We start from the raw sequence: 23,897 nt of genomic DNA, 5'->3' as shown, positions 1-23,897 counted from the left end.
GTAAAAATAAATTTACTAGGACAAGATTGCCACGTGGTATGTGCACTTGCATATGTTGATGTATCACGTAGCTAAGATACAATCAGTAGTGTAAGGAGCATATGTAGGAATACAGGATATACGAGTATTTCCCCTCCTCCATTGTGCTGGGCAAGCCATGTGGTCAAACAGGAATTTAGTCTCTATTCGGTTGATTAGATAAGAGTATGTGTAGGTTGAACTGATTATGGGAGGAGCTACATGCCTATATAAGGGACCTACACTGTATGATCAGGACTCAGACTTTTCTGTTTTTTGGTGACATTAGTCCCTCTGAGTCCCGGTCGGTGAATCGAATAAAGAATCTCTTCCTTCCTGAAGAAACCTGTGTCCATCTCTCTGTGCTTGGCTTCCGTCAGTTTCTCCGGTATCATTTGGTGCATTGGCTGGGAAGAGGCGTGAGACGGTCTATCTTTGCCCACGTTCTCTACGGCTGCACACCTGAACTTCTGCGTGGACCTCCCTTCGTCTCGGCGCCACTGGTCTGTTGTCCAGGAGATCATCGGCCTCTACGTAGTAAGTGCTAGGGTGTCCCCGTCGATGAGTGTGAACTCAGGTTCAGGAACGAGGAGGTAAGACGACCGCTGTTTTAGACGGCGGACCCACTAGGGGTATTGGATTCCGATTGTGCGGTAGGCCCATAAGGGGTTATTTGGAATCTGCCCCCTCCAGTGGAGGGAAGGAGTGAAGGCGCACCGCTCAATTAAACGCCCTGTAGTCAGCCCGTTTAATTTTGGTTTGGAGTCAGGCGGGGTTCTGGTGTAAATAGCCATAGCCGGACACCGGTGTCTTGTCTAGACTAGAGTTCTAGGGTGTATATTTTGTTCGCTAGGTCGGAGGGACCGGGAGACTAAGCGGCGTCTGTGTAAATTCGGTCCGCTAGATCTCAACCTATCTTGGCTAAGTGGGAAGGCGTGTAAATTTGGAACTCACTAGATTTTTGATAGAGTAATTAGACTAAAAGGGTGCTGTTGTAAATTCCGCCCTCTAGTTTGCTATATGTGGTGCTTGGGCAGTGTGGCTAACCAAAACGGATGTAGATAGTTTTAGGTAGTCCATAAAGGTACTGGCCAATAGATTAGTTGGGAATTGTATATGTGTTAAAGATTGTTTTAGTAGCGTGTATATCTTGCTAGATAGTGTGAGCTCTGCCGTCTAGCGAGAGTGTGAATAGTGTGTAACTGTATGATAGCGCACGGTACCATAACAATGTATAATTACTGACACTGTAAATAAGTACTAATAATTGTCGTCTATATTGCATGTCTAACACCATAACCACTACTAATTGTACTGTGACTTTAAATTGTACTTTAACCTATGCTAACCGTACTGTAACTACTGTTTGTAAAGACGATGTTACTGGGGTATGTTATAGACGGGTAATTCAAATATAGGGAATTATAGCGTGGGTGACGGTATAGTTTCGCCAAAGGGCACAGTATTAGTTATTTAGTGACTGGTGTAACAGCTGTGTGTGTACGGGAATTCCCTGAGTGTTTTGTTGTGTGCGTTTCACTTAGTAACTGTACCACGTGGTGCTGTTGCCGAGGGAACGGGTGTGACCGTTGATAGAGTGTTTGCATAGTATCTGTTGGAAACAACGCTCCATTGTTAAGTATGGGCGCGTCAGATTCGACGATTTTGGATCCCTTAGGATGCATGATAAAGAATTTTAAAAAGGGATACAGTAAATGTGATTTTGGGGTAAAAAATGTCTCCAGCACGCCTGATAACATTGTGTAGTAGGGAATGGCCTACTTTGGTTGCCGCATGGCCGCCACGTGGCAGTTTGGATCCTAACCTGGTACAGCGTGTACACGTGGCTGTGTCATGTAGGCCTGAACTTTACGGCCAGTTTCCATATATTGATTGTTGGAGGCAGGCCGTAAATGACCCGCCAAAATGGATCCGAGTATGCCACGAGGAGCAATGTCGCCTCATGGTGGCCAGGACTCGCTTGTCCACTAGGGCCATGATTACGCCCATTTTGGACACGCCCCCTGAGTCTGAGATCCCTATGCCGCCCCCTTACTCCTCCTCCACAGGAAGAGGAGGTGCTGCTGGAAACGCTCCACCCCTTGCCCCGTTGTCCCCACCTACTTCCTCCTCCAGCTCAGAATCCAGCCCCCTTGTTTCAAAACCTCCCCTTCCGGTACCTACTTCCGTTAACCCCACATATCCTGATTTGGCGCCATATCTAGCTTCCGGTCAGGCTCCCCCTAGCCCGGCCCGGAATATTTTATTCACCAACCTTCCCCATAGTAAAGCTTCCCCATCCCCATGCCTTACTACCCCTCGACTGGAACCCCTAACTGACGCACCTCAACGAAGCCCCATACTAACCCAACAACTGACCGGTACCCTCCAACCCCGACATTATCAAATGCCACTTCGATTGACTCCTGGCTCGACACACCTTAACGATGACGGCCAGATACAATACGCTGACCCAGTTTTTGTCTATGTCCCTTTCACGACTACCGATCTTTTTAATTGGAAGACCCATAACTCCTCTTACACTGAAAAGCCTCAAGCCATGACCGAACTGTTCACCTCGATAGTCCAGACACACAATTCCACTTGGGCTGATTGCCAGCAATTATTAATGACATTATTTAATAACGAGGAAAGGACTAGGATAAATCAAGTGGCAATTAAAGCGCTGGAAGAAGAGGCCCGTGCACGAAATCAAGCCAACCCAGCAGCATGGCCCGCAACTCATTATCCGAACACTGATCCAGAGTGGAATGTCAATGGTGCAGACATGGTTCATTTAAAAGCTTATAGAGACGCTATTATTGCTGTCATGAAAGCTGGAGGAAAGAAGGCAATTAATATGTCTAAGACGGCTGAGGTGTTACAGAAAAGTGATGAATCGCCCAGTGTCTTTTATGACCGATTATTGGAGGCATACCGCTTGTATACCCCCTTTAATCCGGAGGCCCCTGAAAATTCCCGGATGGTTAACTCTGCCTTTGTCAGCCAAGCCTACAGAGATATAAAGCGCAAGCTACAAAAGTTAGAAGGGTTTGTAGGGATGTCCATAACCCAACTAATGGAGGTAGCGAATAAAGTGTATATGAACAGGGAAACGGAGACGAAGAAAGAGGAAGAGCGCAAGATGCGTAGAAAGGCAGATATACTTGCGGTAGCGATCACAGGCGTAGATAGAAGAGAAAAGGAAGTATATAGGGGAACGGATAGAGGCGATAGTAAGTGGAATGGGGAACCCATGAGTAGGAATCAGTGCGCATATTGTAGGGAAGAAGGGCATTGGAGAAGCGAGTGTCCGCGAAGGGAACACTATGAGAGAGACCGACCCAGAGCAGGATATGGTAATTATAGAGGCAGAGCGAGAGGTAGAGGAGGTCCTGGAGGGAGTAATGGTAGCAATAGAGGAAGTGTTAGAGAAGACAGGTACTATCCCGCAGCGCAGAGATCCCGCGATAGAGAAGATAGGGACTTTGTAGGATTGGCTGACACGGTCATGGAGGACTATTGATACCGACCGGGCTCCATCCCCCTTGGCCGAGCGGAGCCTATGGTCGATGTATCAATAGGGGGAAAAAGGAGTGCATTCATGATCGATACTGGTGCTGAACATTCGGTGGTGACTGACCTAGTTGCTCCTCCATCTGGAAGAACTATCACCGTAATAGGAGCAACTGGAAGAAGTGCTGCTAAACCGGTTCCTAAATGTCGACTCTGTACATTGGGAGGCCACATAGTGAAACATCAATTCCTTTATATGCCTGAATGTCCAGTTCAACTGCTAGGACGTGATTTGCTGTCAAAACTACAAGCGCAGATAACGTTTCTACCAAATGGAACAACATCTTTAAAGTTCAATGGACCTTCAGGTATAGTGACACTATCTGTACCAAAGGAAGAAGAATGGCGACTTTATACAGCGTTGACTAGCCAAAACCTTAAGAGTGATGAATCCTTGTTCAATATACCAGGAGTTTGGGCAGAGAACAACCCACCAGGACTTGCTCGTAATATTCCACCAATTCGAATCGAACTGAAACTTGGGGTCTATCCAGTGAGCTTACGGCAATATCATATCCCACAAAAGGCCAAGAAGAATATACAATCGTATCTGGATAAGTTCTTATGGTATGGTATCCTAAAATTCTGTACTTCCCCCTGGAACACCCCATTGTTGCCTGTTCAAAAGCCCGGTACAGATGAGTATCGCCCTGTGCAGGACTTGAGAGCAGTCAATGATGCGGTTCTAAGTATACATCCAGTTGTTCCAAATCCATATAACCTGCTTGCTTTAATTCCGGGCGGGGCTACCTATTTCACTGTCTTAGATCTCAAAGATGCCTTCTTTTGCCTTCGAATTGCTGCAGAAAGTCAGTGTATCTTTGCATTCCAATGGGAAAATGCTGTAACGGGCTCGAAACGCCAGATGACTTGGACGAGACTGCCCCAAGGGTTTAAAAATTCACCTACCCTATTTGGATCAGCTTTAAGTCAAGACTTACTGGATTTCAAGTCCATCCCAGGAGAGTGTGTACTATTACAATATGTAGATGATTTGTTGATAGCCGAAGTTACAAGAGTAATATGTCAGCAAGCAACACACGATCTACTACACATTCTCTGGAAGGCAGGATACAAGGTGTCCAGGAAGAAGGCTAAGTTGTGTCAGCTAACTGTCAAGTATCTGGGATTCCATATCTCTGAAGGTCAAAGAATAATGGGGCCAGAGAGAAAAGAAGCTGTATGCCAAATACCAATACCCAAGAATAGAAGACAAGTGCGCAAGTTCTTGGGGGCAGCAGGCTTCTGTAGGATATGGATTCCCAGTTATGCGATATTGGCGAAAGCTCTTTATGCAGCTATAAAAGGTACAGAACACGATCCCTTCCTATGGACCCCTGAACAGCAAAAGGCATTTGAAGATGTGAAGAAGGCTTTGATGAGTGCCCCAGCATTAGGTCTACCTGATCACACACGTCCATTCTACTTATATGTACACGAGCAAAGAAGAATGGCTGTGGGAGTATTAACACAGTACTTGGGATCATGGCAAAGACCTGTTGCAAATATGTCCAAACAACTGGATGCAGTGGCCAGTGGACTTCCACCTTGTCTAAGAGCCGTAGCTGCAGCCGCCCTGCTGTTAGCTGAAGCCGATAAACTCACTCTGGGTCAAGAACTCTATGTGCGAGTCCCGCACGCAGTACAAACGTTGCTAGATTACAAAGGCAATCATTGGTTTAGTAACAGCCTGATAACATTGTGTAGTAGGGAATGGCCTACTTTGGTTGCCGCATGGCCGCCACGTGGCAGTTTGGATCCTAACCTGGTACAGCGTGTACACGTGGCTGTGTCATGTAGGCCTGAACTTTACGGCCAGTTTCCATATATTGATTGTTGGAGGCAGGCCGTAAATGACTCGCCAAAATGGATCCGAGTATGCCACGAGGAGCAATGTCGCCTCATGGTGGCCAGGACTCGCTTGTCCACTAGGGCCATGATTACGCCCATTTTGGACACGCCCCCTGAGTCTGAGATCCCTATGCCGCCCCCTTACTCCTCCTCCACAGGAAGAGGAGGTGCTGCTGGAAACGCTCCACCCCTTGCCCCGTTGTCCCCACCTACTTCCTCCTCCAGCTCAGAATCCAGCCCCCTTGTTTCAAAACCTAGCAGATCCTAGCATATTACAATATGTAGATGATTTGTTGATAGCCGAAGTTACAAGAGTAATATGTCAGCAAGCAACACACGATCTACTACACATTCTCTGGAAGGCAGGATACAAGGTGTCCAGGAAGAAGGCTCAGTTGTGTCAGCTAACTGTCAAGTATCTGGGATTCCATATCTCTGAAGGTCAAAGAATAATGGGGCCAGAGAGAAAAGAAGCTGTATGCCAAATACCAATACCCAAGAATAGAAGACAAGTGCGCAAGTTCTTGGGGGCAGCAGGCTTCTGTAGGATATGGATTCCCAGTTATGCGATATTGGCGAAAGCTCTTTATGCAGCTATAAAAGGTACAGAACACGATCCCTTCCTATGGACCCCTGAACAGCAAAAGGCATTTGAAGATGTGAAGAAGGCTTTGATGAGTGCCCCAGCATTAGGTCTACCTGATCACACACGTCCATTCTACTTATATGTACACGAGCAAAGAAGAATGGCTGTGGGAGTATTAACACAGTACTTGGGATCATGGCAAAGACCTGTTGCAAATATGTCCAAACAACTGGATGCAGTGGCCAGTGGTCTTCCACCTTGTCTAAGAGCCGTAGCTGCAGCCGCCCTGCTGGTAGCTGAAGCCGATAAACTCACTCTGGGTCAAGAACTCTATGTGCGAGTCCCGCACGCAGTACAAACGTTGCTAGATTACAAAGGCAATCATTGGTTTAGTAACAGCCGCATGACTAAGTATCAAGCTATGTTGTGTGAAAACCCAAGAGTGCATTTAGAGACTGTCAATACCTTAAATCCAGCTACCCTTTTGCCGCAACCTACTGAAAGTCAACACGATTGCCTGGAGGTGATGGATGAAGTATTTTCAAGTAGACCAGATCTTCGTGACTTTCCCATCCAGAACCCTGATGTCCAGTACTATGCAGACGGTAGTAGTTATGTGAAAGAAGGGATTCTCTATGCAGGATATGCAGTAACAACTATGGACAAGGTGATAGAAGCTCGGCGACTGTCAAAAGGAACATCGGCACAGAAGGCAGAATTAATCGCACTAACACGAGCGTTACAATTGGCTGAAGGTTTAAGAGTGAACATCTACACGGACTCCAAGTATGCGTTTTTAACCACTCATGCCCACGGAGCTTTGTATAAAGAAAGAGGACTATTGAATTCAGAGGGTAAAGAAATTAAGTACGCAGCCGAAATATTACAACTATTGGAAGCCGTATGGGAACCGAAAGAAGTTGGTATTATACATTGTCGGGCGCATCTGAAAGGAGATGGTGATGTAACCAAAGGAAATCGGATGGCAGATAGTGCAGCTAAGCGTGCCGCTGAATCAGGAAGACAGGAATATGTGGAACATATAGCTGCTCTTATACCGACTCCACTGTCTCAATGGACTCCAGTTTATACAGCTCAAGAAGAAGAGTGGTTAAAGACTGAAACTGGAAAGTACCTGGAGAACAAATGGTATCAGTTAGAAGATGGAAGAATAGTCATTCCAGCATCACTAGCTGTAGAAATTGTCCAGAACTATCACAACGGGACACATTCTGGAAGAGAGAGTATGGAAGAATCTCTCAGAAAACATTTCTACATACCAAGATTGTCCAACTTGACTCAAGCCATTGTACGAAGATGTGTAATATGTGCTAAGAATAATGCAAGGCAAGGACCAGTAAAACCACCAGGAGTTCAGTATATGGGGGGACTCCCTATGTCCGATCTTCAAATAGACAATACAGTAATGCCTAAATCCGGTGGACATCGCTACCTACTAGTAGTTGTGTGCACCTATTCAGGCTGGGTAGAAGCATGTCCTACTCGTACAGAGAAAGCAGGAGAAGTTGTACGATTCCTGCTGCGAGAAATAATACCCCGATATGGACTACCATGCTCTATAGGATCGGATAATGGTCCAGCCTTTGTTCACCAGTGCTTACAACAACTGACTCATATGCTTGGTATTAAGTGGAAGCTTCATACGGCATATAGACCTCAGAGCTCTGGTAAAGTAGAAAGAATGAATAGAACTATAAAGAACCAGTTGGCAAAGATGTGTCAAGAGACTCAGCTTAAGTGGAATGTTCTTTTGCCTATAGCTCTGTTACGTATTCGTAGTACACCTACCAGAAGGATGGGTCTCTCACCTTTTGAAATCATGTATGGGCGTCCACCTCCCGTACTTGGTAACTTAAGGGGGGATTTGAGTCAGTTGGGAGAAGGAATTACTCGGCAGCAGGTTGTAGAGTTGGGTAAAACTATGGAGGAGGTACAGAAATGGGTACAAGATAGATTACCTATGAATAGCTATCATCCAGGAGATCAAGTGTGGATTAAAGAGTAGAACAGTATACCGTTAGGGCCTAAGTGGAGGGGTCCTTATGTTGTTCTTTTGTCTACCCCTACAGCAATAAAGGTGGCTGAAGTGACTCCGTGGATTCATCACTCCAGGGTTAAACCAGCAGCAGTAGATTCTTGGCAAGCTACACCAGATCCAGAGAATCCCTGCAAGATCCGGTTAAAGCGCACGACTCAGTCGGAGTGACGAGGAGACATTGGGATTACAATTGTATTTAAAGAGATTAGTAAGTGAGTGTTTTTGACGGCCATAATAAAGCCTGACCACTCACCCACGTATCTTAGCCAGGGTGTCTCGAAGGGACCTCTGTGAAGAAGAGCAGAACTCCATTCCCTGCAGCCCTTACATCCTGGAAGCTGAGGTGCCATCGCACGGACGAAGACTGAGGATGAAGACGTCGAAAGAAGTGCTTTTGATAATGTATATTTTTGTGTCTTTTTATATTCAGGAAGGTAGAGGTACCGACACTCCTAGCTTTGAGGTTTGCATTAAGACTACTATAACAGGTAATCATATTTCCCAGACCCTAATTTGGCATTCACAATATGAGTGTAAGGGATATGTGTCTAGGTGTAGATACCTAGGTATAGAATATAGTGTATGCCATTTAGGAGTAGGAGAACCTAAGTGCTTCAATCCAGAGTATCAACCCAGTACAATTTGGTTGACCCTCAGGAATGGAGATCCACAGGGGACCCTAATAAATAAGACTGTATTAGAAACCATACATTCTTCGGGTGTTCTGCTATTTGATGCATGTAAAGCGATATCAAGTGGTAGAAAGCCGTGGAATGTATGTGGGGATCTAAATGGGGAGAGAACGTATGGGTCTAACGATAAATATATTTGTCCCAGTAGTAAAAACAAGTACGTAAGTCCAAAAGGCCCAGATAAGGATTATAATTATTGCCCATATTAGTCTTGTGTGGGGTGGGCAACTTGGGGACAGACAGCAGATAAGGATATGATTGTTACTAAGTTGCCTACCAAACCACATTGTAAGTCTATGGAATGTAACCCAGTCCATATACTTATAAATATTCCTGAACAATTTTTAGATAGGTTTGGTAACTTATTTGGGTTTCAGATATATGGGACGGGTTTAGATCCTGGGAATTGTTTATAAGGATAGAGACCGATACTGTAGCATCCCAAACTCATCAGGTTTTCCATTCTTTTTATGAAGAGATGAGTGTAGATAATAAGATCCCCCATAATGCTAAAAACCTGTTTCTAGATTTAGCTGAAAGTATTGCTGGTAGTCTTAATGTGACCAACTGCTATGTGTGTGGAGGTACTAACATGGGAGACCAATGGCCCTGGGAAGCAAAGGAGGTAATGTCCGGTTCTGAGACAATTGAACAAATAATATCCTCACAAGCCGATTATCAAATGAGTGTTAGAGGTAAATCTGTGTGGAGATTAAAGACCTCCATCATAGGTTATGTTTGCATAGCAAGAAAATGAATAATGTTTAATACATCTGTAGGAGAACTAACTTGTCTAGGGCAAAAAGCTTGTGATGATAGTACAAAGAATACAACCTGGTGGTCGGCTTCAAATGTCTCAGAACCACCCAACCCGTTTGCAAGATATGCCAGTTTAAAGGATGTGTGGTTTGATTTATCTATTACATCTAGTTGGAAAGCCCCAGCAAATTTGTACTGGATCTGTGGTAAGAAGGCCTATTCGGAGTTACCACAGGACTGGGAAGGGGCATGTGTGTTAGGTATGCTCAAACCATCCTTCTTCTTGTTGCCTATTGAAACAGGTGAGACTTTGGGAGTTAAAGTATATGATGTGAATCATAGGAAGAAAAGGGGACCCATAGAGATAGGCGCCTGGGAAGATAATGAATGGCCTCCCCAGCGTATTATAGATTATTATGGGCCAGCCACTTGGGCAGAGGATGGCACTTTCGGATATAGAACCCCAATATATATGCTCAACCGCATTATAAGGTTACAGGCGGTGGTTGAGATAATTACTAATGAGACATCACAAGCGCCCAATCTTCTAGCGAAGCATAATACTAGGATGAGGACAGCCGTTTACCAAAATAGATTAGCTTTGGATTACCTATTGGCAGTAGAGGGAGGTGTATGTGGGAAGTTTAACCTAAGCAATTGCTGTCTTCAAATAGATGATAAAGGGCAAGCAATAGCTGAGCTTACTAGCCATATGGTTAAACTAGCGCATGTGCCTACTCAGGTATGGAAAGGGTATAATCCAAGTAGTTGGTTTGGTAATTGGTATGAGCAGTTTGGAGGACTTAAGGCATTGGTAGGTGGAGTCATGCTGATCTTAATGCTGTGTCTTCTCCGACCATGTCTTATTCCTTTAGTAGTTAGGTCTGTGCAGAGCATTATAGAAAATATAGCAGAAAGAAAGGCTGCTGCACAGATAATGGCCATATATAGATATGAGGTTCTAAATCAGGGAGAACTAATGCAGGAAGAAGAATGTTGAGGGATTCACATCATTAGTAGCAAAGTCTGAGGTATATGCAAACTAAGGTTAAGTGATGCCTCCGTAATTGTGAAAATATCAGAGGCATCAAAAGGGGGAATGTGGTGGAATCTCAGTAAAAATAAATTTACTAGGACAAGATTGCCACGTGGTATGTGCACTTGCAAATGTTGATGTATCACGTAGCTAAGATACAATCAGTAGTGTAAGGAGCATATGTAGGAATACAGGATATACGAGTATTTCCCCTCCTCCATTGTGCTGGGCAAGCCATGTGGTCAAACAGGAATTTAGTCTCTATTCGGTTGATTAGATAAGAGTATGTGTAGGTTGAACTGATTATGGGAGGAGCTACATGCTGTTACGACACTCACCGCCAGGGGAACGGAGCCGCCGTTTAGTAGATAATCCCCTTTCTTCAGAAATGCAATTTTAGTCCAACCGATCGTAAAACTCCCGAACGGAGCATACGAATACGGCAACTCCCGATCAGCAATCCATCCAAAATCCTTCCACAGCTAGAAATAAACGAAAGCGCTGTCCCAATAGTAAATCCCTCCACAAACGAGACAAAGCTCCGTCTTGAAGGTCAAACAGGAATGTGTTTAATGGGGGCTACCTGCCCTGTATTTATGCGGGTCTCCACAAGGTGGACACTCCCCTAGGGGACCTTGTGGAAGACTGTACAATATATTAGACAGTAGCCAATCGCAGTGGCTTCAACACAAGCCCTTCCCATTTTACCCATAAGTCATTCTTTTCTATCCCGGAGATAATTAGAGAGAAACATAATTATCTCCAAGGATAGAGACCATCGCCATTTTCAAACATAATAAGAAAAATACAATAAAATACATAAAGTCAAAATTACCGATTGCATAGTGTTCGTGTAACGTATCCCCAGATAGCCTGGATCTGAGGGCATATTCCTACCGAATAGCACTCAGGTCCGATGTACATAGTCCAATCGCCATGGAGTCAAAGTCTCTCATAAGTCCTTCGGTATACGAATGACTCCATGGGACGCCTACCTGGGTAAAGTCCATACGAATTAGAGAAACTCCCGAACTGACCGGTGTTCGTACGCCTCAACGAAATAGAAGGTGGGCGGCAGCCTCTAGCGGTGTTCGGTAGATAAAGAGTCCGTTTTTAGTTCCATAGATTTTGCACCGAACACCGCTGATTCGCCTCGTGTCCAAAATGGCCGCCGCCTCGTGGTCGGCATACGAACGACGACCACCCGTACGGATGGAATGGAGAGGTGTTTGCGGTTAACCACAACGTTCTAATTGTGGTCAAGGTGTTAATAAGCCGCACACTCCCTGGGTGGCCGTTGGTTCGGTAGTTTCAATCGGTACTAGGGAAAACAGGCATACGGACAGGAAATCCATTAACTCAAGGCAAACAGACGAACCAGCAATATAAGTCTGTACAGATGGGTTCGTCACACATGCCTATATAAGGGACCTACACTGTGTGATCAGGACTCAGACTTTGCTGTTTTTTGGTGACATTAGTCCCTCTGAGTCCCGGTCGGTGAATCGAATAAAGAATCTCTTCCTTCCTGAAGAAACCTGTGTCCATCTATCTGTGCTTGGCTTCCGTCAGTTTCTCCGGTATCAGTAACATGGCTCCTCTCTATATACAGAGTAACATGGCTCCCCTCTATACACAGAGTAACATGGCTTCCCTCTATATACCGTGTAAACATGGCTCCCTCTATATACAGAATAACATGGCTCCCTCTATATACAGAGTAACATGGCTCCCCTCTATATACAGTGTAAACATGGCTCCTCTCTATATACAGAGTAACATGGCTCCCTCTATATACAGTGTAAACATGGCTCCTCTATATACAGAGTAACATGGCTCCCCTCTATATACAGAGTAACATGGCTCCCTCTATATACAGAGTAACATGGCTTCCCTCTATATACCGTGTAAACATGGCTCCCTCTATATACAGAATAACATGGCTCTCTCTATATGCAGAGTAACACGGCTCCCTCTATATAAAGTGTAAACATGGCTCCTCTCTATATACAGAGTAACATGGCTCCCCTCTATACAGGGGCGTACCTGGAGCATTTGGCACCCGGGGCGGATCCTTTATTTGGCACCCCCCTCCCCAACTTTGAAATGTAAAAAACAACTGCAATTTTTTTTAAATGTAGTGTGTGTATAGTGTATGAAGTAGTGTGCAGTGTCTGTATAGTGTGTGCAGTGTGTGTATAGAGTGTGTGTATAGTGTGTATGCAGTGTGTGTAGTGTATAGAGTGTGTGTATAGTGTGTGCATAGTGTATGCAGTGTGTGTATAGTGTGTGTGTATAGTGTTTGCAGTGTGTATAGTGTGTGCCGTGTGTGTAGTGTGTGTATATTGTGTGCAGTGTGTATGCAGTTTGTGTAGTGTGTGTGTATAGCGTGTGCATAGTGTATGCAGTGTGTGTACAGTGTGTGTATAGTGTGTACAGTGTGTGTGTATATTGTGTGTACAGTGTGTGTGTATAGTGTGCCTATAGTGTGTGCAGTGTGTATATAGTGTGTATGCAGTGGTTGTATATGGTGTATGCAGTGTGTGTATAGTGTGGGCAGTATGTGTATAGTTAGTGCAATGTGTGTATAGTGTATGCAGTGCGTGCAGTGTGTATGCAGTGTGTGTAGAGTGTGTGCAGTGTGTGTATAGAGTGTGCATAGTGTATGCAGTGTGTGTATAGTGGGTGTGTATAGTGTGTGCATAGTGTATGCAGTGTGTGTATAGTGTGTGTGTTTAGTGTGTGTTGCGGACCGTTTCGCACACAAGGGGATAAAAACCCAGTTTAGGCGATAATCCCCTTTCAGATAGACCAGCAGCTACTGTAAGCACCAATTTCCCGAACTCCAAACTGCACGTATTCACCAACTCTCAAACAGCAGGCACACGAACCCTGGAAGCAGCCGAACAGGAAAAGCAATACGAACAGCTTACACTACTGGCAGTAGGCATACAGTCAAATTCCCCCCAAGAATGAGACAACACTTCAGCTTCAGGGTTAAACAGGAACTCATTTACTCAGGGCTACCTGCCCAGTATTAATGCAGGTCTCCCACCTGGTGGACACTCCCCTAGGGGACCAAATGGAAGACTGTAACAAAGGACAGACATAAACCAATTACAGACACACAGCAGTAAACATTCCCACAATGCATCCTGGCTTCCTCCCTTCTGCCCTGGAGATAATTGGAGAAGTAATCCAATTATCTCCCAGGCCAGAGACAAAACTCCATTACACATGTGGGGACCTAAATGCAGTATTATATTTTAAAATATATAAATTCACTTTTATTACACCAAACACAGACATGTTACATATCCCCAGATAGCTCAGGTCTGGGTGCACATTATTAGGTGAATGGCACCCAGACCACACGAATACAGTTTAATCGCCATGGAGCCAAAGTCTTTAATCACACAAATAGGCTCCATGGCATAGCTATCTGGGTTACTACAATTCACATGAAACAAACTACCGTATGAACGGCTGTTCGGCTACATCCCCCCTACAAACATGGCTCCCTCTATATACAGAGTAACATGGCTCCTGACCTGCGGGTGGGGGCCCTATAAAAGAAGCTTAGTAGTGCTGATGTTGCACTTGATAAATAGAGAGTTCACTCCACATGTTAAACGCTGAGTGATTTATTTGGATGTGGAATTTATTATTAACATGGGGGAGGGGGAGGAGAGAGAGAGAGAGTGTCTGGGTGTCTTAATTAGATAGTTAATAATGAAAAAATAGATTGCATTTGCTTTCCTCTCCCTCTCATTACCTTTCCAGGGGAGATGGAGCATGATGATGATGATCTCTGGTGATTCAGTGTGTTGATTATTTGGTCAGTGCCTCTGCAGGGTACAGACCATGCTTCTCACTCTCGCGAGCACCGGTATTTCAGACAATATCAGAGCTCACGAGAAAACAGAGGCTGCCCAGAATGCACAGAGTGTGTCCGGCTCATTTCCTCTCCTCCGTGCTCATGAACTTTAAATCTCTAGTATGGCCCATGAAAGGATATTGTTCTCTTTTAGGGCCGATGCTGCCTTGCATCTTGCCGTCCTTGGCCTATGGTCATCGCATTTGCCTGGTTTGCCTGATGGCCAGTCCTGGCCTGACTGTATGGTAATTATGACTAGAAGGATGGCTGTATGGCAATAAGTGCAAGATGGGCGGTGATATTTGACATGTTATGTGGCCAAGTGTGTTAATGTACAACTGGGAGGTGAGATGGAACTATCTGACCTGATGGATAGTGGAATATGATCAATTATTAGTATGTAGGTGATTGTCAATGTGTATGTAGTAGCATATTTGTGTGACGTGTTAGTGACTGCATGATGAGTGTATTTGTTATACATGTGCAATTCATTTCATTCCGAATGTTAATTCGGCCGAATTTCGGGCAATTCGGACATTCAGATACTTCTGAATGTCCGAATAGCTGAATTGCTGAAGTCCCGAAGTTCTTAAATTGTCGAATTTTCAAAGTGCAAAAGTTCCGAAGATGCTGAAGTTCCGAAGTGTTGAAGTGCTGAAGTTCCGAAGCACAGTATTGCCGAAGTACTAATATACCTACCCAGTGGAAGAATAAAGAATGTTACACTGCATACAAGTTTAAATAAAAAGTATACAAACATAGCCAGGATTCAGCTGTAAGCATTTGCAGCACTTACATCAATCAAGTAACACACATTCAGGTAAATTGTAAGCCAGTCAACGGAATGACAGGAATTAATAAGTAAATAACTCCCTAATTCCCACGGACCCTATCTACTAAAAGACTGAAAGACCTAAAGATTACTTAGTATTAGTGGCTGCTCACTCCAGAGCCCCCACCCGTGCTGCACGAGTGGGGGCTTCTAATCTGAAGGGGGACCTATTGCCCCCTCCGGCCCCCACCCCTGAATGGTGGGTGGGGGCCCTAAAGTAAAATAAGGGGGGACCTATTGTCCTCCTCCCTGGCCCCCACCCCTGAGTGGTGGGGGCCCTAAACTAGAATATTGTCCTCCCCCCAGGTCCCCACCCCTGAGCGGCGGGTGGGGGTCCTAAAGTAAGATAAGGGTGGAGGACCTATTGTCCTCCCCCCCGGGCCCCCATGCATGAGCGGCGGGTGGGGGCCCTAAATACCAATAAGGGGGGTGGGACCTATTGTCCTCACCCCTGGCCCACATCCCTGAGCAGTGGGTGGGGGCCCTAAATTAGAAATTAGCCACAGGCTGCTCACTGTTTAATATACATGCCCCTACTCGTAAGTAATTTTTACTTAGTATTAGTAAATTTGTCTGAAAGATCAATTTAGGTCTTTCAGCCTTTTGGTAGATAACTCCCTAATACCGTGGGAATTAGGGAGTTATCTACTAAGCAGATGCAAGAGAAGTCCCGAAGTTCCAAAATTAAGAAGTTGCCGAAGTGTCGAACCGAAGTTCTGAATTTCGGAATGCCGAACCGAAAACTTACCCCATGCATATCCCTAGTATTTGTGTAGAGTGGTAGTGTGTGCATCTAATGGTGTTTTTATAGAGTGTCAGTTTGTGCATGCCGGAGAATTACTGTGAAGCTTTAGTGTGTATATGAGGGTATTTAGTGTACAAGTGTGGGCGTGTTTTTGTACTGTGTTTCCAATTCCAATCTGCTCATCTTTATCTTTCTCCATCCCGCTTTATTAATTTCTTTCTCCTTCACATGTGTTCCTCTCTTACTTTCCCCATAACCTTCTCCAATAACCCAAATGTTTCCCTCTTTTCCTTCCCCATTCCCTTTTTTCTTCCCCTCTTCTTTCCTCATCCCTCACGTGTACCGCTTTTCTTTATTCACACCCATTACTTCTTCACCTCTTCTTTCCCCTCTTTCCCTCACTTGTTCCCTTTTTCTCTCCCCTCCCTTCAATTGCCTATTCTGCTCTTATGTCCCCCTGCCTCACACAATTGCTCTCCTATTTTTTTTTTTTTTTTAAATGTATGTAATATTTTTTCAGTGCATACAGTAAGTACATATGTGCCCGAGGTACTCCAACGGCATTCCTCTGGCTTCTCGCTTAACAAACAGGGTATTAGAATAACATGCACTATTTTATAATATAAGAAACACGCTTAGGATTGCATATGGTAGGAAACATGTTCAAAGTAGATCAGTCAAGCTTTGTCTGTAAGGGTAGTCTAAACATGGTAGATGATGTGTGTTTAAGTAGGTTGAATAGCAGGCTTTTATCTTTTATGGAGAATATAACATGGTAGTGACTTATGTTAACTAGGCTAAGTACAAGATTTTAACTAGCATCCTGCGTGGCTGTTCATCAGTATGGGCATGTGCATAACACAGTTATAGTATTGTAGCGTAGTGCAGGTATGTCAAATATGCATTATGTGAGTAGCTTTTTGGGTGAGCAGTCACAGTAATGCTAGTGAGGTAGACCCCTGGGTTGCCCCAATGTGTCATGGAGTGTGTGTAGATAGAGACATGTAACTAAAACATCGGTTGTGGTGTGACAGAAAATTAAATTAAATTAACTTAGCGGCATCAACAGCACTGACAGAAGGGGTGCAGCACAAGGAAACATGTCCCAAAGATTTACGGGTGCCGCGTCCTGGATGGTGTGGCGAATTCAGCCGATGCCTCTGCTCAGTGTTTTGGGAGAGTCTCTGGGTGTCGCTATGTGGAGTAGGTGTAGGTGTGTCCGGTATGCTGCAGGGCCCCGGGGTGATCCACGTCCGGGTGCGGGTGTTGTGACTCTGTCGTCGTGGAGCTTGCTTTGCGGCTGTTACCGGAACTGCCTTTCGTCTTGGTAGGTTAGGCCGAGGGTGCCCTGGTGTTTTGGAGGGTGCTTTGCCTGCTTTGTGCGCTTCCCGTCACTTCTCCTTCTCCCTTGTTGCAGAGGGTGTGGGAGTTGCTTTCAAGCCTCTATCTCGTGCCAGAATTTTGCAAACAGTTGGTCTAGGCGTTATAGCATGACTTCTACCGAGCCCGGTCGATCATCCATTGATTTATGCAGTTCGCATCCCTGTTCAGGGAGCACGTCCGCCATTTTAAGTGAGGTGGCCGGGTGCGCCTCGTGGTTGGTGTCGGGCAACTGAGTGCAGCGTTTGGTTATGGGGATAACCCCCGCCGGTCCAGAGGGGGGAGGAGTGACAGCACTCATCAGGTGTCTCACCGCCAGCGGTCGTCTCTCCTCCACTCTGTCACTGGTAGGCCGCAAGGCCTCGAATCAGGGCTTCCAGCGGGGTAGAGGTCTACAGAATGGGTCTCCAGCACCCCCAGCGTTTCAGTCACAGGTTTAATCGTGCCCTGCTTCCAGGTGAGGTACTTATTCTAGATTATTGTCGCGTTTTGGGTGCCATTTGTGGGAGCTCAGGCACCACACGTCTGCCTTGTTCAGTAGCCAGGCTCCGCCCCTGCTCTCCTATTTTTTTTTTTTTTTTTAATTCTTTATTTTTGAGTGCAGTTATTGACATAACATTTTGCCTAGCCACAACAGCCATGGCAAAAAAAAAAAATAATTTATGAAGCAAACATGTGGCAGTGGAACAAATGCACAATTTTTATAGTTATAAAACAAGTGTAACGTTACAAACTTATGTACGGTCAATCTGTCTAGGGGTGTGTGTGGTCGGGCGGTAACTTTGAAGTTACTCAATAAGAGACCGTTGACTATAATTCGTGGTGCGGCTTCCTCTAGTGGTCTGTTGCTTAGTCGAGATTGATGGGTGTGGGTGTCTAGTCTGGGTATATCTCTGAGTTGTCTGCAATGGGGTGTACCATAAGAGTGTACCCAGTTTAGTCTCTCTAGTAGCCCGTTCCCATTAATTAAAGCGTGCTTATAGTGTTCGTGCTTGCTTCAGGCTGAATGGGTGGCTGCATATAGTGCGGGGCTTGGGCCTAACGGCCGGAGAAGCAGGTGTGCTGGTTAGTATATGCATGCGTGTTTAAAGCCCCTGACCAAGGGGGTTGCGGGAGGGGGGGGTTGCGGGGGGGGGGGGGGTTGGTAGGCGCCACTTACTGTGGTCTCGTTATCGGCAGTCATAGTCGGCATGAGTATAAGTTAGGTCTGTCCCTAACTAAGTCGAGGTTGAGCAATAAATGGTAAAACAGTGTATACACAATCAAACCAAAACATTAGCGTTAAAATATATAATCAAAGTTCGTGCTTGTTAATCTTGGTCGTCGGTGCTTTGCGGGTCAGCCGTTCTTGGTACAAATGGTTTTATGGATGCGGGATCCCAAGTCGCCGCTGGTGCTCCCAAGGTGGGGGGGATGCTCGGACGTGGTAGCCCCAGGGTCTCCAGAAAGTTCGTCGCTTCAGCCACGGAGGGCAAATTATGTGTAGTCCCGCCATGAGTGACAGTGAGGGAGCCGTTCGCCCCCCATCGGTAGGCCAGTCCTGCTGCCTGGAGCTGCGTTGTGACTGGGGTGAATGACTTGCAGAGAAGAAGTGTGGGCCTTGTCAGGTCCTGGTAGAAGGTTAGGATCGAGGTTTCAAAAGTGAGGGGTGTCCTTCCTCTTAGCGCTGACATGATCTGGAGCTTGTCAGGTAGGGAGATGCAACGAAGGATGACATCCCGGGCCATATTGGGCTGAAGGGGAGAGTGGCCTGGTAGACGGTAAACAGCATGTGGCAGGATTGTGGCCAGCAGTCTCCTGATATAGTGGGGAAGCTCCTCCGCCGTAGTCGTTGCGGGGATGCCCCTTATTTTAATATGGTTCCGTCTCTGGCGGTCTTCCAGTGTGGTGAGTTTATGTGCCAGTGTTTGTTGTTGCATTTGGAGCATTGTAATAGAGTCTGTCACTGTAGATAGGTGGGATTGCACCTGCGCTAAGGCAGATTCGGTGGTCTTGACTCTCTCCGACACTGCTCGTACTTCTCTTTTTAGGATGGCCGAGTCTGCTGCGAGCAAGTTGTGGATTTCTGCTAAGAGGAGTTTCAGGTCCTTCTTGGTAGTCGGCGCCGAGTCATCAGCTGCCTCCAGTGATTCGGCTTGAGTTGCCGGTAAGTATTTCGAGCCTCCGGGCTCATTATGGCCTTGTGTAGCGCTTGGATCTCTGTCGGGAGTGTCACTTGCGACAGTAGGCCGAGGCTGCGCGGGCCTTTGGAACATTGCCCCGATATCCCTGCCATCCGTTGGGGCGTGCGTTTTTTGCGAGCGCCGACCCATGCCTGGCATAGTGTCAGGGTACCTGAGGCCTCTACCTCTAAGGGAGGTAGAGACTTGGTGGTGTATCCGTCCAGGCGAGCTGTTTCCTCCGTTCCTCGCGGTTCATCCAGTCACTTAAACACCGGCCGCGAGGAATCCACGTCCTTTTCTAGCAGGACGCTCAATACGTGACGTCATGACGCTAGCACGAGCAATCTGTCACTCAAGTGTCCGATATCCAATCGGTACTTGTCAGAGGCGTGATTTCCATCCAGAGCCAGGGTATTTAAGCTTACTCCTTATTTCAGCTCATTGCCCTGTCGTGGTTCTAGCTTGTCTAGTCACTCAGTGCTCTGGTATTCTAGTTTGCTCTATTGGTTTTGACTCGGCTCGTTGTACTACCCTGTTTCTCTGTTATCCCTTGACCCGGCTTGTCTCTCGCTTATCTGTCTTCTCGTTCCCTCAACCTCGGCTTGCCTCTGACTATTCTTTACTCTCGGTACGTTAGTCCGGCCATTCTAAGGCCCGGTATACGTACCTTTCCACTCTTTGTACTCTGCGTGTTGGATCCCTGTCCCGATCCTGACATTACGACAGGGCCAATGGATCCTGCAGGTACAAACAGTCAGCTTGGTTCTTCGGATCCCAGGTTTGACGCCATGGAACATAGGATGGATCAGATGGCTTTGGCACTACAGGCACTTTTGTCTCGTGCTAGTAATCCACCTGAGGAGACACGTACTCCTTCTATCTCTCCTGCAGTCTCAGGTCTAGAGGTAGCCACTGTAGGTGCTTCTTCCCGTATTACCCCACCAGTACGTTATGGCGGGTCACCGGAGAAGTGTCGTGGCTTTCTAAACCAGATTAGCATCCATTTCGAATTACAACCCCGCTCTTATCCTACAGATAGAGCAAAGGTTGGATTTATTATTACTCTGCTCATTGAAAAAGCTTTGAGATGGGCCAATCCTTTATGGGAGAATGATAATCCACTCGTCTATAATTATAATGCCTTTGTAGCTGCGTTTAGAAGAACTTTTGACCCTCCTGGCAGAAAGGTCAATACAGCTAGATTAATGTTGCGCCTTAAACAGGACAATCGAACACTTGTGGATTATGCACTAGAGTTCAGATCCTTGGCGGCAGAAGTTAAGTGGAACGAACAGGCTTATATAGATGTGTTTCTGAATGGGTTATCAGATGTAATTCTTGACGAGGTCGCTACTAGAGAACTCCCTGAAAATTTGGAGGATTTAATTTCTTTTATATCTCGTATTGATGAACGCTTAAGAGAGAGGCAGAACACTCGAGATAGGACCCGTAGACCCTCCTTTAAACTAGCGCCTACCTTTCAAATCTCTGAGTTCGAAGACTTACGTATTCCTGAACCTATGCAGATAGGCAGTACTCATCTCACTGAAAGGGAGAGACAGTACAGGAGAAGGGAGGGTTTATGTATGTATTGTGGAGTCAGGGGTCATTTACGCCTAAATTGTCCCAATCGTTCGGGAAACGCTCGCACCTAAGTTCCTCTAGAGGACAGGCCTTGGGTGTTTCTACTTTGTCCTCTATTCACAACTACAAGGAGCTCAGGCTTGTGTTACCCGTTTCTTTAAAGTGGGAGAAGGGAGTAGTTAAGACTATGGCACTAATCGATTCTGGAGCTGCTGAGAGCTTTATAGATCAGGGTTTTGCTGCCAAGCATGCTATTCCATCCCAGTTAAAAGAGACACCTCTGGCTGTTGAGGCCATCGATGGTAGACCGTAACTTGAGCCTGTTATTTTTCATGAAACCATACCGATTAACTTGACTGTTGGCATCCTGCATAAAGAGGATATATCCTTGATGCTCATTTCTTCTCCGTCTATTCCCATAGTTCTGGGGTACTCCTGGCTGAGGAGACACAACCCTATTATTAATTGGGAATCAGGGGAGATAGTTTCGTGGGGAGAGAATTGTCAAGAAAAATGCTTGCGGAAGGTCTTACCTCTTGGATTAACTAATACATCGAATACCTCTGACAATCCTACAGAGACACAAATTCCGTCTCAGTATCTAGATTTAAAGGCAGTGTTTGACAAAAAGAAAGCCGATACCTTACCCCCACACAGGTCCTTTGATTGCAAAATTAACCTACTTCCTGGTACCATGCCTCCCAGAGGTCATGTATACCCATTATCTATAAAGGAGAACTCAGTCCTAGAGGAATATATTCACGAAAATTTAGACAAGGGATTCATCAGGAGGTCCTCCTCTCCTGCCGGGGCTGGATTTTTTTTTGTTAAAAAGAAAGATGGTTCTTTGAGACCTTGTATTGATTATCGAGGCTTGAATAAGATAACCATTAAAAATGCCTACCCGATTCCCTTGATCACCGAACTCTTCGATCGTTTGAAGGGCTCTACAATTTTCACCAAGTTGGACCTCAGAGGGGCATATAACTTGGTGAGAATCCAGCAGGGACATGAGTGGATGACGGCATTCAATACTCGATATGGCCACTATGAATATACTGTCATGCCTTTTGGGTTATGCAATGCGCCAGCAGTATTCCAAGATCTGATTAATGAGGTTCTTAGGGAATTTCAGCAAGAGTGCGTCATTGTATACCTAGATGATATACTCATTCATTCTAGTGACATTGAGATTCATCACAAACAAGTCAGGAGGGTTTTGCACAAGCTTCTCCAGCATGGCTTGTACTGCAAGTTGGAGAAATGTAGCTTTGATCAAACCCAGGTAACCTTTCTCGGCTATGTGATCTCTGGGGAGGGATTTAAGATGGATCCGGATAAGCTCCAATCCATTCTAGAGTGGCCTTTACCCACAGGTCTTAAAGCCATACAGAGATTTATTGGTTTTTCCAATTATTATAGGCGCTTTATTAAGGGCTATTCTTCCATTATTGCACCCATCACTAACATGACCAAACAGGGGGCTGACACTAAGAATTGGACTACTGAAGCTCTCCTTGCGTTCAAGACTCTCAAGGAGCTTTTCGCTTCCGCTCCAATTTTAGTTCACCCTGACACTTCTCTGCCATTTTTGCTCGAGGTAGACGCATCAGAGACTGGTTTAGGTGCTGTCCTATCTCAAAGGTTGGGTGTTGATAAACCATTACATCCATGTGGATTTTTCTCTAAAAAATTGACCGGTACTGAAAGCAGGTATGACATTGGTGACAGAGAATTACTAGCGGTTATCAAGGCTTTGAAAGAATGGAGACATTTATTGGAAGGTACATTACATCCTGTTACCATCCTGACAGACCACAAAAACTTGTCCTATATCGGAGAGGCCAAGCGTCTGTCCTCCAGGCAGGCTCGTTGGTCGTTGTTTCTTACCCATTTCAATTACGTTCTGACTTACAGACCTGGGTCTAAGAATTCTAAAGCCGATGCGCTATCTCGCCAATATGAACCCTCTGCTTCAGTTGAACCACTTTTGTCTTCCATTGTACCCAAATGCAATATTATTGCTAATACCAGTCTCAAAATTCATTCCCCGCTACTTGACCAGATCTTGAAATCACAACATCTAGCTCCCGGAAACACTCCTGAGGGAAGAAACTTTGTTCCCCCTGAACTTCAACTGGAGCTCTTACAATGTTTTCATGAGAGTAAAATAGCTGGTCATCCTGGTATTCGCAAAACGTACTCTCTGATATCCAAGGATTTCTGGTGGCCTTCACTTCGTAAGGATATTGAGGAGTTCGTTGCAGCTTGTGAGACTTGTGCCAAGACTAAACTATCTCATGCATCCCCATGTGGCCTGTTACACCCCTTGGACATTCCTGAGAAACCTTGGTCCTGTTTGTCCATTGACTTTATCGTTGATTTGCCTGCTTCCAAAAGACAGACTGTTATCCTCACGGTGGTGGATAGATTTACCAAGATGGCCCATTTCGTCCCACTACCCAAACTTCCGACTTCTCCTGAATTGGCGGAGATTTTTGCGAGAGAAGTTTTTCGTCTACATGGGATTCCTTCAGAGATTGTTTCTGATAGAGGTTCTCAATTTGTCTCACGTTTCTGGAGATCCTTTTGTTCTCAAATGGGCATCAAATTGAACTTTTCCTCTGCCTATCACCCTCAGTCTAACGGAGCTGCTGAACGTACTAATCAAAAGATCGAACAGTATCTGCGTTGCTTTGTTTCCGAACACCAGGACGATTGGGTCGGTCTGATTCCTTGG

The sequence above is a fragment of the Pelobates fuscus genome, chromosome 1 (assembly GCF_036172605.1).
Source record: "Pelobates fuscus isolate aPelFus1 chromosome 1, aPelFus1.pri, whole genome shotgun sequence".
In the NCBI taxonomy this organism is placed as follows: Eukaryota; Metazoa; Chordata; class Amphibia; order Anura; family Pelobatidae; genus Pelobates; species Pelobates fuscus.
This window is presented reverse-complemented; position numbering follows the sequence as displayed.